This window comes from Lycium ferocissimum, chromosome 6, assembly GCF_029784015.1.
Source record: "Lycium ferocissimum isolate CSIRO_LF1 chromosome 6, AGI_CSIRO_Lferr_CH_V1, whole genome shotgun sequence".
In the NCBI taxonomy this organism is placed as follows: Eukaryota; Viridiplantae; Streptophyta; class Magnoliopsida; order Solanales; family Solanaceae; genus Lycium; species Lycium ferocissimum.
In genome coordinates, this window is record NC_081347.1 from 18,615,845 (window position 1) to 18,634,066 (window position 18,222).

The window sequence follows — 18,222 nt, forward strand, 5'->3', positions numbered from 1 at the left end:
TAACAAATACACTATTATCGAACGAGGTATATTTTCTTTACACTCCTTTGTACATTCCTATCGATGTACATTCTTTATAAATATTTGATACTTGGTATAAGTACATTTTTTATACACTGTATATACTTAGCATATAATCACCTAGTGTAGCTTTTAATGAAATCACAACATTTTGTAAAACAAGCAATAATAATGATAAACAGATAGATAATCCCCCTCTAGTGTTCAGTTAAACTAAGTTTAAGGAGTGTCTTCGGACAGGCTCTGAGGGATGCTTAATACCTTCCCCTCAGGATAAATAAAACTCTTATCTAGAATCTCACAGGTTTCATGGACTAAAATGGAGTAGACACACAAATACATATAGGTTTCCTGATTTTCCTAAATAATAAGGTGGCGACTTAATAAGGTGGCGACTCTAACCCTTTTTAAACAAGTTAGAAGAACCATGAAGTTGCAAACTATCTTGGACCCGTTCAAAATATGGCGTAAAAAGGTGGATGTGTGCTCCTTGGAGGAACATGTTCAAGCAAAGAGCACTAAGCTTGCTGCAATCCGTAAGGAAGATGAGGGGTTGAGGAACCAGATGGCCCTAATTACGGCACAAAATCAGAAGCACCGGGATGCCAACATGGAACTATCAAGATCCATGGCAACTTTTCGGAGTGAAAATGGTAACTCTATCCTTGCCATTGAGATTGCTGAGGCCAACTATTAGTCCACTGTTGGGCAAGCACAATGTATCTGCCCGAACTATGTCTGACCTGATTCTTGTCCTGGCAAGATACGTAGGCAAACCTACATAAAGGTTCAGTCTCCCTACTGTTTCAAAATAATTCACCGGAATAAAAAACTGGGACAATTATTTTAGAGCAGTTCAAAGACGCTCTCCAAAAAGGCTTCTAAGAGCGTCAATCAACCCCTTAAAATCCAAAACCCAACAACGCCAATACCAGCTGTTGACACCCAATTTTGTCCCGCTTACATAAATATTTATTTACATTTATAGTTTTTTTAGCAATTTAAGAAAATGATTCTTCGTATTTTTTACTATAACTGTTGGATTTTTTTACCGACGTTTCACTATTCCAGTGCAGTCACTAGCGGTCATTATTTTTACCCTTATTGCTACTACTAGTATTATTATTATTACCAGTATTATTATAATTCGCGTTATCATTATTTCAGCATTTTTTACCATCGTATGCACACGCATTGCATTTATTTCTGCGCAATTAATTAATAGCGTTTATTTACTATTGACTTTCAAAAAATATTATTGCACGGCTGTTACGATGTCATAAATTTTATTGTTATTTGAGCACTGATAATTACATATTAGGTAGTATTTTAGCACGCGGTAATACCGAGTTTAATTAAAGAGTCTCTTATCTAATTCACCCCAACCCAATTTTCAGACCAGCCCACGTTCTAATACCCGGCCCAAAAGAATTGACCCGACCCGAGTTTCTAAACAAAGAAACCACTAGGGTTTCTTTTTCATCTTCAGTCCCCCATCCGCTCTCTCTTTCCCTTTACTCTCTTCTCTCTTTCGCCTCCTCTCTCTCCTCCGCTATCTCTCTCTCTCTCTTTCCCCTTCCTTTTATTTCCGGCTAAAATCCACCATCCCTTTAACCATGGACAGTTTTGACCTCCCATTTTTGTGCAAACTTCGTTTGCTTCCTCTGCAGCCGCTCATCTCTCTTTCCTTTTCCTCTTTCTTTCGTCTTCAACACAAATGGCAAAGTCTCAGTCGACTTTCACCCTCCCCAGACCGTGCATGGTCGATTTGGGGAAGGGAAATTAATACCCTGTACACCCCTGTCCGAATTCAACCATAGAGAGAGGCTAAATGTTTGTTTTCTTCTTCTTCCTCTTCTGTTACATCTGAAAAGGCATTAATGAGTTTTGTTCGTTCATGAACCCAGATCGTTTTCATCGGTTCACTTTTTTTTACTTTCGGGTACAAAAGGGCTTAATGGATTTTGTTTCTTTCTGGGTTGTTCCTGATCGGTGACAGAAGGGTTCTGACGTTGGATTTGAATGTGTTGACCAAGAATCCCGCCCAAAAAATTCGAATCTCAGCAAAAACCCTAAATCTTTCCCTATAAATAATCGTCTTGGGGTTCGTTTAGGGGCGGAACAAATTACCCCTAAAAAAAAAGAAAAGAGTTTTCAGCCGCCCAAAAATCCCCTAAGCAATATTAGTTTATCAGTCTCATATTTCTGAATATCGAGTCAAAAAAAAAATCGAACTCATTTTTTTGTGTTTTGCCCTTGGTATTTGTTTGATTCGAGTGTATAAGAATTCGGGATTCGTGGTGTTTCGAGGTAGTGCGAAGATTCGAGGCCTCATTTCGCTGCACTCGAAGAAGGTAAACAACCCTTCCTTAGTTAGCTTAATTTCAGTTTTAGTGATTTATATGGATTATATGTTCATATTAGTTTAATCTGATCTAGCTACATGTTGATTCGTCATTAGCTTGTTTATAGTCGGTTTAGTAGCTTGTACCTGATTAGTTGTTAGTTTAGCCTATTAGTGAAAGTATTAGAAGTCTGTTTGTTTAGTTTCATATGAAGTTCTTAAGTGTCTACATGTTAGTTAATGATTATTATGTGATCATTGCGGTCTGATTCAAGTTAGTTTAGTTTAGCATCTGTCAATGTTGGTAAGTCTGATTAGTTATTAGCTTATTGATTAGATCTTATGTTCGGTTGCTATGTAGCAATATTTGTCATTGGTCATGTTTAATGGTCATTTATACTTGCAAAATAGTTGATTAGTAGTAGTTCGAGTCATTCGCACCTATATGAAACTCTTTCTTTGTTAGCTATCCTTCATATTAGTATAATTTCCCCTTAGTTTAGTTAATCATGAGCCTGTTTAGCCTAAATTAATACATGTACATTTATCTGTTGGCATAGTTAAATAGCTTTATGTTAATATAAGTTATATATGGTTAGCCTGTTGGATTTTGAGTGATGTTTCCCTTGGTCCAAGGTCATTAGAGATCATATTAGAGCACGATTATCCTGGTATAGGTGATTTAGTCTTATTTCTAGCCCTTTGTGCGACATAAAGTGGTCATGATTAATCAACTCTTAAGCATACTTAGTCTAAAGAGCTTGTGTATGCCTTATGTTAGTTTGGATTAGCCTTAAACTATTCTATCCATTTAATCATGTAAACATGCCATCTGTGTGCTGTAAAACAGATTTAAAATGCCAAGATTTTCCTATTCAAATCCATTTTGCCGATCGGTTATTGACAACCTATTGGTTAACTTGCTTATCCTACCCTTTTGTTGATCAAGAAGCATGCTTATGTGGTTTTATGTTTAGATCCACACATGGGCTTTAACTTTAAAATGCTTGAACTCATACTCGCTGGATCATTTTGCTAAAATTAGTGGAGATTGTTAGTCTAATTGAATTCTTGTGTCGACTAATCATGTGCTAAGTCAATTCCTTTATGTCATTTACATATTTCCTAGTTTTCCAAAGTCTCTAGTGTTCCGAATCTTGCCTATGGGGATATTTGGTGTGTTATTCGTGATTAAGGACTCTTATTTGATCCTTTTTAGTTATATATCCGCAATCGCACAATCCCTTCCCCTATCCCCTTTGGCTATGCTAAAAAAATGACATATTTGCCATAAAGGATCTGATTAACTCAAACTTAAGAACGCCACTGCTTGGCCTATTCTTGTACTGTCACCTGTTTGGGCCGTGAGTTGTTTTACCTCAGCCCAAGTGAATTTAATTTTCTTATTGTTATGTGATAGTATTTGAAATTTCTTTCTTTAAGTTATGAACTTTGCATTGTTATTTACCTAGACCCATACTAATCTTTTTCCTTTCATTTTATGCATGACTATCATATACGGGTCCGAGGGACTCGTTCTTCTTCCACATTCCGGGTTGGGCTAAAAGCCCAACGAAATCTTTCCGAGTCATTCCCTGCCAACCCTGTCCGCAGCAAAAAATAGAAAACAGAATCTATTGGGCCGAAGCCCAATAGCAGGCAGATCCGCAACAGTCTTTTAAAATGGGCTGAGCCCATTCCAACAGCAGCGCAATCAGCAGTCCAAAATGGGCTGAGCCTATTTAATACCATTTGCTCCCTCATTTTATTTTTATGCATTTGATTTGTATTTGTGCAACTAATACTTTGCTTTGTTTGTTTCCTTAGACAGAATGAACCTTAGCGAAATTAATAGGTCTAGTTTAGGATGGGTAGTTTAGTTTAAGGGAAAGAATTAAAGAATATTTCGTAAATATCTTTTAAGATCCTCTAAATTATGCATACTTCTAGCCGAGTGTAGTTAAATAAAACATAATTTTGCTTATACTTCTAAAATTGCAAAATCAATTAATACCTCATCCTTTGAGTTGTTTCAAATACTTATTAAAATATCGCATAAACTCGCATTTTCTTTATTTATATGCAAATTATCATATTTTGCAAATCTTATTTTAGCATTATTATACTTCCCTTTTGAAGCAATAGCAACATTCATAAGCTTTAAACAAAGATTCAAAATTTTCTTTTATGCAAGTTACTATATTTTATATAGGCATTATCTTAAATAGCATCACTATTGCTCTCATCTAAAGTCTAAGCAGCTTTTATAAGTCTTATTCTAAAAATAGCAGTTAAACTCATTTTTTATGCAAACTATTATTTTTTTCTGTAAATTTTAGTTTACACGATAGCATCACATTTTTTTAAAAATCTTAGCAATACTTCTTAACCGTTTTCTTAAAATTCAAACACTGCAATCGCATCTTTAATCTTAATTAATTAACCTAAGTTTGGTCGGTAACCGTAGTTAACGGATCCTAGAGGATGCCTAACCCCTTCCCTTTAGGATAATTAGAACCCTTACCTAGAATCAAAATTTAAGCAGACCATTAACGGAGGTATAATTAAGCTTTACCTTAGTTAATAAAATAGGTGCCCTAATTCACCTTAAAATCAGTTAGGTGGCGACTCCTTAAAATACGCAAAAAATAGGAATCTCCAATATGTTGTACCTAGTTTAACCTGTTTAAATGGGGTATAACACCAGCCTTACCCCAACCATCACTTGGCTTTGGTCCCAAAATCTGGGATATAAGGTTTTCTTCTTCTACTAAGCATCGCAGGCCATGGAACTTTAGAGTATCGGCCTTTATTTTTCAACCCCAAGGGTTGAACACAAGTAAATCCTTCCCCCCTCAACTATACAATAAGTGTGTCAACTGACAAGGAGTAATGTCAAAGCTCCACAAACAGTTTGACACCTAATCATTGCAATCTTACCGATGGGCACAGAGTATTTTTAGAAACTCTGTAAAGGCCGGCATCCCCTCTTATCACCTTGCCAGCGGACGCGGATTATTTTTAAAGCTCTGTCGACGTTGACATTTTCTCATAGACAACCATGCTAATGGATGCAGAGTAGTGTCAAAGCTCTGCCAACGTCCCACCTTTTCATCCATCACAATCTTGTCAATGTACTGGAGTAATGTCAAGGCTCCATCTACAGTTGGCATCCTTCTTCTCGACCGCCTGTTAGAGTATTTTCAATGCTCTAACTGCGACCGACTCATTTTTCTGACCGCCTGTCAAGGTATTTTCAAAGCTTGGCCTGGCCATAGTATTGTCAAAGCTCTGAGCCTACGATTGGTCCCTTCCTAGATAATTTTCAAAGCATCGTGCCTACGATCAACACACCCTTCTGCCATCTGTCGAAGTACTTGTAAAACTCCGGGTTCTTATAAGCTCGAAGAGTTTTTATAATGAAGAACTACTTTAATGCTTTTAATGATTTGTTCTTTAAATTAAATTGCTTCTACGTGCTTTACTTCTTTTGTTAAGACTATTAGCCTTTTGCTTCAAAAGATAAGGAGAATGAATCTGCAATTCTAATGTCTTGAATGAATCTGCAATTCTAATGTCTTGAGATTTAAATCAGGGTTGTTTTGACCTTAACCTATCTAAAAGCTAATCGTTTTTTGTTTTTTTGTTTTCCAAACTTTAACTCTCCTTAAAGGAACCTTCAAGGTTGCTCGCATAACACATCCGGTTATTATACCGGTGAAATTTTGCTCGACTGACTACTAAGATAGCCAGACTTAACCTTCTTTTTAGCGAGGTTTTATCTTTATTTATATAAGAGAGGGCCCTTATTATTATGGTGCTTTAGAAAAAAATGTCTTCCTTTCGTTTTGGCACAACGGTATGTCATGAATTGTATCCGTTTAATATCTTTGCCTTTCATGGCAAGAATTTCTTCAAAAGAAGGAAAGTTTTATTGATTTCCCTGACTTACAAATGCAATTCGGTTTCCATCTAGTGTGGTCAGTCCGGTTACATGTGTTCAAGCTCCCTAGTTCGGGCAGTCCCCCGTAATAGTATGCTTTTTGACTCGACTTAAGGCTTATAGCTTAGTCTTAGCCTCTCGCTCTATATGGTATATAGACCCCCCCCCCCCCCCAGTGTTTGGGAGTAAAGGATGAAGTCCCGAGCACTGGATAATGCCTCAAGGGGAAAACGTCCAGAAAACCATACGGCACTGCCTCATTAAAAATCTTGCCAGAAAAACACAATTGGGACAAATATTGATCGAAGGAAAAAAGTGTACAGTCCCGCTGGCCACATCTTTCCCTGTCAAGCATAATATCGTTTAAGGAAACCAACGTTCCAATATGAATTTTATGTCCGTCTTTATCTTCCAGTTGGTATGACACTTTACCAGCTATACTGATAACCTTATAAAGGCCTTCCCAATTCAATCCCAGTTTTCCTGCACTTACGTCTCTGGTCTTATGTGTTACCTTCCGTAATACCAAGTCCTCGATTTTAAAATGTCGAAGGTTGGTACGACGATTATAGTAACGCTCTATTCGCTGCTTCTGTGTGACCATTTAGACGTATGCAATATCTCTATGTTCTTCAAGTAAATCCAGTTGTATCAACATTGCGTCCGTATTGGACCGAGCTTTGGCCCGAATGTACCTTGAAGTTGGAGTGCTAACTTCTACCAGAATTAACGCCTCTGCCCCGTATACTAGGGAGAAAGGAGTTTCTCTGGTACTAGATTTCGCCGTAGTTAACGTATGCCCTAAGTACCTCAGGCAGCTTTGACGGACAGACTCCTTTGGCGTCTTCCAATTTCTTCTTCAAATTCTGAATTATAGTTTTGTTGGTTGATTCCGGCTTGCCATTCGCACTGGGGTGTTAAGGAGATGGGGCGATGCGATTGATATTTAAGTCCCTGAGGAATTTGGTGACCTTGGACCCAATGAACTGTGGGCCGTTATCATAGGCTATTTATTTCGGGATGCCCAAAGCGGCAAATTATGTGCTACGAAATGAAATCGATCACTTCCTTCTCCCGGACTTTCTGGTACGCTGCTGGCTCAACCCACTTAGAGAAATAGTCGGTCATTAATAATATGAGTTGTACTTGTCCTAGTCTGGTCTGTAGTGGTCCGACTATGTCCACCCCCCACTCATGAATGACGAAGGGGACACAATCGGATGCAGTTCTTCGCACGATGCAACATTTGCGCATGTCGTTGGTATTTGTCGCATTTCCGGACGAATAATCTCATCTTCCTCTATTCTGGGCCAATAATATCCGGCCCAGAGCAGCTTCTTAGTCAGTGACTCCGCACCAGAATGATTACCATAAATCCCCTCATGGACCTCTCTCATTACATAGTAATCTTCTTCGGGCCCCATGCATCTTGCCATCGGGCCGAAAAAAACACCTCTGATGTAACAAACCGTCTACGATGCAGTTGCGAGCAGCTTTAGCTCGTAGGGCCCTTGATGCCTTTGAATATTTCGGCACCTTCCCATGATTCAAGTAATCCAAAAATTCATTTCGCCAGTCTCAGACCAGGCTAGTGGAATTAACCTCGTCATAACCCGCCTGATCTACTATCGGATGGAGTAACTGGACCACTGATTCAGATTTGGGCCTACTGACTCTGTTGAAGAGCCCAAGTGGCAAGTGCATCTGCTTCAATGTTCTCTTCTCTAGGTACGTGTACCACCGTCCATTCTTCGAACTTGGAAAATAGTTTCTGAACCTTTTCGAGGTACCGAAGCATGCGCTCTTCCTTTGCTTCAAATACCCCATGGACTTGATTTACCACCAGCAGGGAATCATATTTTGCCTCCATGACTTCAGCACCTAGTCCCCGAGCTAGCTCAAGACCTGCAATCAAAGCTTCATACTCTGCTTCGTTGTTAGTTAAAGGCACACTATTTATTGCCTGCCTCAGAACTTCTCCGGTGGGGGCATGTAAGACTACCCCCAAACCAGTTCATTTGACGTTAGATTCTCTATCGGTATAAAGCATCCACACCTTAAGTATAGCCCCTGATAGTAAGAAAGCCTCCTTTTCAGCTTGAGGGGTTACCCCCAGACTGAAATCGGCAACGAAGTCTGCAAGGACTTAAGACTTGATCGCAGTTCGTGGCTTGTATTCGATATCAAATTCGCTTAATTGAACTGTCCACTTTGCCAATAGTCCCGAAAGTTTGGGTTTTTGGTGCACATTCCGTAATGGGAAAGTGGTCGCAATAGTAATAGGGTGGCATTGGAAATATGGCCGAAGCTTTCGTGATGCCATCACTAGAGAAAAGGCCAATCTCTCCAGAAGCGGGTATCGTGTTTCGACCCAGGATATGACTCTACTCATATGATATGCAAGAAACTGCGTACCTTGTTTGTCCCATACTAAAACAGCGCTTACCACAACCTCTGAAACGGCCAAATAGATCAGCAAAAGATCCTCGTCCTTGGCTTTGGCATGGGCAAGGGAAAAAATAGGTATGCTTTAAGATCACGAAGTGCCTACTGGCACTCCGGTGTTCATTCGAAATCGTTCTTCTTCTTAGCAAAGAGAAGAACTTGTGGCACTTTTTCGATGAAAGAACTTGTGGCACTTTTTTGATGACCGGGATATGAATTTGCTGAGTGTTGTGATCAGGCAGGCCAACCGTTGTACTGCCTTTACATTATCCAGGGTATCCGGAATGTCTTCAATTGCTTTGATCTTATTTGGATTTATTTCTATCCCACTTTGAGAGACAAGGAAACCCAGGAACTTTCCCGATCCAACCCCGAATGCTCACTTTTCTGGATTGAGCTTCATGTTGAACCGTCGTAGGATTTCAAATGTTTCCTGCAAGTGACTAAGATGGTCCTCTATTCGAAGACTCTTAACTAGCATGTCATCAATGTAAACCTCCATTGTTTTACCTATTTTTCGCTCAAATATTTTATTTACAAGCCTCTCATAAGTGGCTTCGGCATTTTTTAATTCGAAAGGCATTACGTTATAGCAATAGGTCTAGAAATTTGTGATGAAGGAAGTTTTCTCTTGATCTTCCAGGTGCATCTTGATTTGGTTATACCCAGAGTAGGCATAGAGAAAACTCATGACCGGCCGTGGCACCGATCATCTGATCAATGCCCGGAAACGAAAATGAGTCTTTCGGACATGCTTTATTAAAGTCTTTAAAATCGATGCACATTTTAATTTTATTTCCTTTCTTTGGTACCGCGACTACGTTTGCTAACCAATCTGAGTATTTGACTGTCACGCCCCGAACCTAGCCCTAGACACAACACGACACCCGGTGCCCAACTACATGCGACCGAGCGAACCAACTGACTGGCTAAATCAACATGAGGTATACATATATACTGAAAGCGAAAAATAAACTTAGCTCATGCTCATCTGCTAAAGTCTGACTGAATAAATAACTGCAAGTGTGGAATACTGAACAAAGTCTTAAGGATAGATACTGTAGCCCACAAGGCTAACATAAAAGTCTTTGACTCTCTCTAACTGCTAATATAGTCTATGAAGCCTCTAATGAAGTACTAAAAACTGACTGTTGCTGGGATAAAGTCCCTGGCATACCTGACTGTCTGTAAATACTATAAAGACTGTAAATAAATTATAAGGCCCTGATAGAACTAGGGCTCACCAATCAGCTGATACTGGAGATCCTAGCGAGCATATGCGTCGTCCTGTAAATCGTTACCTACATCGCGAGATGCAGTCCTCGACAAAAAGGGATGTCAGTACATTTGAATTGCACTGGTATGTAAAGCAACTGAAAGAAAGAACTGTAAATACTGAAACTGAAACTGAACTGATAACTGATAACTGAAATGAACAAAGAAGTAAAGATATGAATACCTCCTGTTCTGAATAGAGAATCACATGTTTAACTAAATCAATAATATGTGGGGCCTCGGCTCAATATAAGTGAATCAATGGCCTTGGCCAAGTAAGTGCGTCAGTTAATTGCCTCGGCCAAGTACACGTATACATAAGACAATTCCCTTGGGCAATCACATATGTTCAAAATTCATTTATTACTATTATTAAGGAACTGAGATCAGTGAAATAATGAACATTACTAAACTGAGACATGTATTCAAGGACTGATTATGAGAACTGAAGCTTTAACTAGTTTATAAACATGTTGAGTATTCTAGACTAAGACTCACAGGTATCAAACACAAGTACATATTGATTACATACTGAGCTCATAACATTCAGAATGAAAGTCATGAACGAATTATGAAACTTGAGAATAGAAGTTCTGCAACTATTCAAGGAACTAAGCTTAACTATATTTCTGAGGCGATTCGTAACAGTGTAAAAGAACGTTGCGTAGGGAGAATCATTAACATTCCCAAACATAGAGAGTTAGCCTGACATACCTTAATTTTCTACTCTTGAGCGTAATACAACGTTCGTCAACCCTTTCAACTTTAATCTATAGCAATACAAGTCAAATGGATTCCATATTAGCAACAATACTCAAGTTTTGGTTATCTAGGCATTTTATCAAACACTTGGTAGGCATAAAGCTCCACAACCTCCATTAATGGTGATTTCTTCACCCAATTCCCATTCTATAACTTCTAGGTGATTCTATAATCCCAATTAGATAGAATTAATACCATTCTTCATCACCCATATGATTATATCAATCCTAAGTCAGAATCCCAAAACCCTACCATAGTTCATATGATTCTCTTCATCGAACCCATTAACTTATCTCACAAGAATTCATCAATTCATAACTACAAATGATTAGAAGAGGAAAATGATTACCTTTTTGATACTTAACTCCTTTTAATTCGAATTCTAGGGTTTCCACGTCCAACGATAACATCTAAATCAAGGTTCTATAGATTAGAAGCGTTTAATCACGTTAGAAGGGTATTAGAGACTTGAATTCGACCTAGAATCATCATGGAACTTACCTTGGAGGGTTCTTGAGGGTTGGGACTTATTCTCTCTGCCTTTAGGATAATTTTTTGTGATTGGGGATGCTAGGAAAATAACCCCAAGCTTAAATAGTAGTTAAAACACAAAAATCTGAGTTTTGACCCGAAAACCCAACCCATGAGTGATGGGCCCGCGATGCAGGGCCATTGTGGGACCCCATGCACGTCAAGACTTTAGAGAGCATAATTTCTCGTGCTATGCCCGCGAAGCGTGGCCATCGAATGCGCCCCCACGCATGGCGCATGGCATTCTCTGGTGGCCCGGGTCGATTTCTGTGCAGTGTTTTTGTTACACCCCGTACTTGCGGAGAAGCACTGATCAAATTTGAGCATAAGTATATTGAACTATGGCTTAGTATAACAACTTTGGAGTATACGAGACGAAGCATTATTAAGTATATTTTATGAGTAAAGGATGCATATGAGGAATTCCGGAAGGTCCTATAAGGAATTGAGTGGAAGGAGTTGAGTTAGTATGACTTTGGAAAAAGATGAGCGTTACTTTGAACAACAAAGTATGAGACAACTTGGGGAAAGAATATGTTTTAGTATATGAGGAGTTTTAAAGTAAATCAAAAGCCTAAATTGAAGTTCATGAAGTCTAGTTTCCAACGCATTAAACCGCTCGACGATACAACGTCGGAGTAGAGAATTATGGACGTTACAAGTCAGGTTAGCAGAGCAGAAACACTCAGCTACAGTGCATGACACGCCCAGCTACAGTGCGCCATACCCCACGCTATAGTGCGCAAAAAGTTCTAGGCCGGTGCCAACTGACTCTAGAGCACTATAAAAGGGGGTTTACCCCTTATTTCTTCATCCAAACCCCCCTAAACATATCTTAAATCCTCTAGAACATTCCCCCAACTTTCACAACATGCACATATATTCCTACAAGTCTATATGACAATTTTGGTCATTTTTATTTCATTTTTAACATAACCTCAAGTCCTAGAAATCCCTAGAAACCTCTCCAAACATATTCCAACATATTTCCAAGCCTAAACCAAGGATCAAAGTGAAAATTTACGGGGTTAAAGGTTTCTCTACACTTGTCTCCTCTTCTTGAAGATGTTTGGTGAGTATTTTTAAGGTGGAGTAACCATGGAATTGAAGTGTTCTTGAATTTTGAGATTTACGAGCTTGGGAGGACAAGCGTTAAGTAGTTAAAGTTAAGGCCACCAAAAAGATATGTTAAGGCTAATCCCTTTCTTTCTAAAGGCATGACTCTTTTCTTATGAATCCATACATGCTTTCCATAACGTCTTTATTTCTAAAAAGCTAGAAGTTCATGATTCTCAAGTTCTTGTGATGTTTAAGATAGATGTTTTCTATGAAGATAATGATGATGTTGATGATCCCATTTCTAGAAATTCCAAAGTTTATGGCTTTGATGCTATTATGAGATTATCGAGTTTATTTCACATTTCATTTATTGTTGTTGATCTCACCTTATGTTACTTGTTCCTTTAAGGTGAGATATAGCGATAATGATTGTTCCATAATATAAATCGGAGGTTATCGACCTTACGTCACTCCGATAAAGTAGTAGCTTTTATTTGGGCTCTCATGCATGTTACTTATATTATGTATATATATTAGATATGTATATATGGGATATGGGGAAAGGTGAGGCGTTATATACGCATAACCACCTGATCAGCTGGTATACTATGATATCGTCTCGAACGCGGGATGCCCAGACGCGGGATATATAAGATAAATGGATCGGGCCGTTCGTTCCGCGGAAACATATATGATGATGATATAGTATAGTTATGGATCAGGCTGCACGTTCCGCAACACTATTATGTTATATATGTATGAATTTTTTTTTTTAAAGAAAGCTAAGCATGCATGATATCCGCCTTACAAGGCATTTAGATGTATAGGTTATCTCCTTATCTCATGTTATGTTCTGTATCTTTTGTTATGTTGTTATTCATGCCTTACACACTCAGTACATTATTTGTACTGACGTCCTTTCTTGTGGACCGTTCATGCCCGCAGGTAGACGGACCAGACCCTTAGGAACTTCATTAGCAAAGTTTCAAAAGCGCTCTAGTTGCTTCGGAGCTGCAGTTTATTGGTACTAATCTTGTGTATATGTATACTTGGGCTGGCAGAGTCCTGCCCGTCTTCATGGATTCCTCGTATTCTATATAGAGGCTCGTGAGACGTACGTGTGTAGCTAGAAGTCCCATATCGTTATCGCCCATGTTGTTGTATTATATTTTAGCTGGCGCCCCCTTGTCGCTTATGTTCGCGGGCATAGTTATTGATGATTATATAGAGATGTGTCATTATCTTATGATACATGCCCTTACAGATCATGATACCCATGAGCTATCTTTGTGGTCCACCTAGAGATGATTATGAGATGCATGTTTAGAGGTGCTCTGTAGGATAGTTATGGGTGCCCGTCATGGCCCTCTGGTTGGGTCGTGACAGTTTTTGTAACGTGCATAACTTCTAGTACATATTGTTGGAAAGGTATTTCAAAGATCTACAACTTTTATGCCATAAGTTTGCTCAAATTTGTAACGAATTTTCACGAAATCAGGCTGGAAGGCAGACTTGCCGTAAACTTTGCCGATTCTATCGAATCTTAAGCACCTCACTATTCGTCTTAATTTCAAAACAACTATTTCTATGCAAACTCATCCCGATAGTACTTCACATATCTAAAATGTCACATTAATACTCATTTAACACATCCACACCTAATCCAAATTTACGGAGTGTTACATTGACTTCCCGGATGGACCCTATACTTAACAAGCGAGATACGTCCTCCTTGACAAACCTGTTGACGGATCTTGGCAATGGGTCGCTTTTTCTAGCGCACAGGCGCGAAACTGAGGTCTAGCCCTAGCTTGTAGGTTTTCACGTCCAAGGGTATCCCTATCATGTCTTTATGGGACCAAGCAAAATAATCACTGTTATCTTTTAAATAATAAAGAAATAAATCCCTGAGCTCCGAGGTTAAACCCGTGCCCAGGTTTACCTTTCTTTCCGGTAGATCTGGATACAAAGAGATCTGCTCAAGCTCTTCGACTGTGGATTTGGTGGCATCGGAGTCTTCAGGTGGCTGAAAATATCTCAGAACTCTGTACTCGTCGTCGACCTCTTCCTCCGGACCCACCTTGCTCTTATCTCCCAGGGGAATTTAATGAACTGCATCTGGAGTGGGCTCCGGATCCCTTCTAGAGTGGGGAACTTCAGATGCAAGTGAAGAGTCGAGGGAACAACCTTTATGTCATGGAGCCAAGGTCTCCCGAAGATTGCGTTATATCGCATGTCGTCGTCAATCACGTAGAACTATATCACTTTCACAATTCCTCCAGCTTCCACGAGCAAGTCAATCTCTCCCTTAGTAGTTTCGTTGGACACATTGAAGCCAGAAAGAGTCCTTGCAGTCGGTATGATTTTTTCCAGCAGTCCATCTCTTCCACCACCATCTAGCAGATAATATTAGTCAAACTTCCCGCGCTTTACTTGGTATGATCGACCATCACGCGCTTTACTTGGCAGCGATCGATGAGTACGGTGATAACTAAGGGGTCGTTGTGCGGTAAAGTGATGCCTTCCGCATCCTCGTCAGTGAAAGTAATCATGCCTCCGTTTGGGAGTTCACGAATCCTCTTCTCACGCGTTACCGAGATTTTCATCTTCTTGGATACAACAAAAATGGTATAGGTGATCATGGATCCGTAAAAATCATATTGATAACGTAAGGAAGGGCGTCGAGAGAGTCTTCTCCTCTGCAGGCCCGGTTCTCCCGTAGCTTTTTCTTGCCCTTTCACTTAGATACTCCCAGAGATGCCCTCTGGCGAGCATATTAGCCACCTCCTCCTGAAAATGTCTGGAATCCGTTGTTTAATGCCCATGGATCCCGTGGAAGTCGCACCACACCATCTGGTCCCTGGTACTAGGATCGGATAGCAGAGGCTTAGGGGGACGCGATGCTGCATGGGTCCTCAGCACGGCTACCATTTGTGATTCGTTGATGGTAAAGTTGTAATCTGCAAACTTTGGGTACTCTATTCCCTTTGAAGAGGTTCCGGGAGGGTTGTTCTTATGTTGCAACCCGCAATTATTCTTTTTGTGGTTCTCTTTCTTGCTAGTATTTGGCTTTTCCAAAGGTCGATAGCCCGGCCAGCCACCGGTTGCTTCTGGGAGCGGATAAGGTTGAAAACGATTCTTCGAAGAAACCCGATCTGGACCGAAACCTTTGTCTGATTTTCCTGGGAGGTTTCTCGTGGGAGCCCCAACCGGTCGTCTTCCACACGGATCTTTAACTCATACCTGTTATGGATATCCTCCCAAGTAGTAGCCTGAAACTCCAGGAGATTTTCTTTGAGCTTCCGGGAAGCATTCGAACTTGAGGGATCTAACCCCTTAGTGAAAGCCTCGGCAGCCCACTCATCCGGTACCGCAGGCAGGAGCATGCATTCCTTCTGGAACCAGGTGACAAAGTCCGGAAGACGTTCTGACTTTTCCTGTGCGATGAGGAAGATATCTGCCTTCTTAGTTTTTACTTTCTTGCTCCTGCGTGGGCCGTGATGAATGGCTCAGCCACGGGGGAAAGAAGTGATCGAATGCTCGGGCAACTAGGAGTACCACTTTAGAGCCCCCCAGTGCGAGGGTCTAACCAAACTTCTTGATCAGAACCGACTCAATTTCCTTTTCCTTCAAGCCATCCACTTTGACCGTTGTAGTGTACGCCAGGATATGCTCTTGCAGATCTGTCGCCCCGGCGTATTTGGGAATGTCGACCATCTTGAACCTCTCTGGGATAAACTCTGGCGCAGCCTCGGGCTTATATGCCAACTGGATGTATCTCTTTACGTCTGGCCCTCCATGACCGAGGGAGCCCCAGGGATTTGATTTAGGCGCCTCTGAAACACATTGGCATTTTTCTCGGCTTCTTTGGCAGTTTGATCCACTTTTCAATGATATCTCTCATGAACCATATGACCTGTGCCTGGAAAGGATCCTCCGGGACGGACTTGCTGCTTGAGGCCTCTCCGTTCCTTCCTACCGTTTGTCCGCTGCCGACAGCAGTGTTCTCATTGGTTGGAGTCTAGGGTGTCACGCTAGGAGCTGCAACTCTGGCCTGAGGATTGGACACAAGAGGAGTGATGACCTACCTCATCTATTCCATTTCCACCCTCATGGCGTGACTTTGATCCCTTAGGATCCGCATCGACTCCGCAGGAGGTTCATTGGTGGGAGTTTCTTCTTCGGTGACATGATGTTACTGCCTCCCTTCTGTTGTTGTTACCCCGTTGGTGTCCTGGGCTGCCGGTCTATTGTAGGATATCAGGGGGGCAGACAGTCCGAACCGAGCTGATTGTTGCCCGAGTTATTTCTAACATTAGTGTTGTCGTTTACTCCTGATATACATGCGATTGATATTAAGGCAAGAAATGGAATTCACGAAGAGTTAGTAAAACAGGCAATGGTCACTGTGACTACCACAACTGTCCTGGCCCCACGGTGGCCGCCAAATTGTTTACCCGAAAAATGGTTTTGTTGAATTTGTGTTCGTGGTCAAGGACACGTTGATCAGAGTGACCAATAAAGCAATGAAATATGCGGTTAAATCGATATAAACAAAACGTAAATAAAGCAAAAATTTAAGAATAGCCTGAGCCTCGGTAAGGCCTTAAGCTAATGATTACGGCCAAGCTGCCAACCTGATGGACCTAAACTAAAGTAGCAAGAGCTTAAAATGAAGCAAGTGTGGAAGGTATGCTGTGTATTTCTCTTGGATTTCGTGTCCTTTACAATGACGTGATAAGCCCTATTTATACATAGGATATGGGGTGCACATTCCATGAATTGTGCTCCTACTAATAATGCGAATTAATTAATACCATAATAATGATAGACAATAAAGAGGACAATAAAGCTTATTAATATCCCATGGAAGGCGCAGAGCCTGCTTTGTAACAGTTGACCGTTAGCATTCCAACCGGTGCTATTCCAACGGACCTCCGAACCGTATTGTGTCTCCGGGACCATCAAGCCTCTTCCGGAAGTGCTGAATGCTGACTCGTACTTGAGCCATATCCTTTGACACGTGTCATCGCAGTACTGGTCTAGCTATATTATACGAATTTAGCCCAATACAAGATACCTAGTGAAAACTGACCCAGACACAACTTTTATTTAAAACGATAGGAGGCCAAAATGGAAAGGCCCAGACTGTTTTTGACTACACGTTGCATAGTGGGGTGAACTATAGTATATGATGCTTCTTTAAGCTTTACGGCCAGTGAAGTTGCCTGCGAGCTCTAATGCTCTATGGACAGAGGGTACAAAGAGGGAGTGCTGAAAAACAGAGAAGGGGTTAACATTTAGTTTCAACAGTATACAGCACAAAATATACATGGAATAATTATGCCAGATTTTCAAGTATTTGAACACGAATCCTAGTTTGCATATACTTCAATAAATTAAAACAGCCAATTATACACTAGTAACTCCATTAGCAGCTAAAAAATGATCCCAGAAAGTTGGCAAATGCAAGCACTTCTCACCATTAGGCCTGTGATTCACGACTTATATTACCTCTAGAGAAAGAATCTGTCACCTTTTGCTCTATATCTTCATTCAAACTTGTTATGGGGTAAAAGACACTGGAACAGTTTTTGACAAGCACTTTATAATTCTAATATGAATTCATTAATTATAGTTTCTTTGGTAAGTATATAATCTGAATTCATTCTAACCTTACTAAAAGTTAATGACCACATTGTTATAGTTCATGAACTCTTGAAACAATACCAGAACCAATACATAAAAGCATTGCGTGGATTCATCTTCTCTAGAGACACCATCTGAAGGGGAGTTATTTGGATGCCATAATGGCACTGAAAATTTGGCAGTACTTAGATGG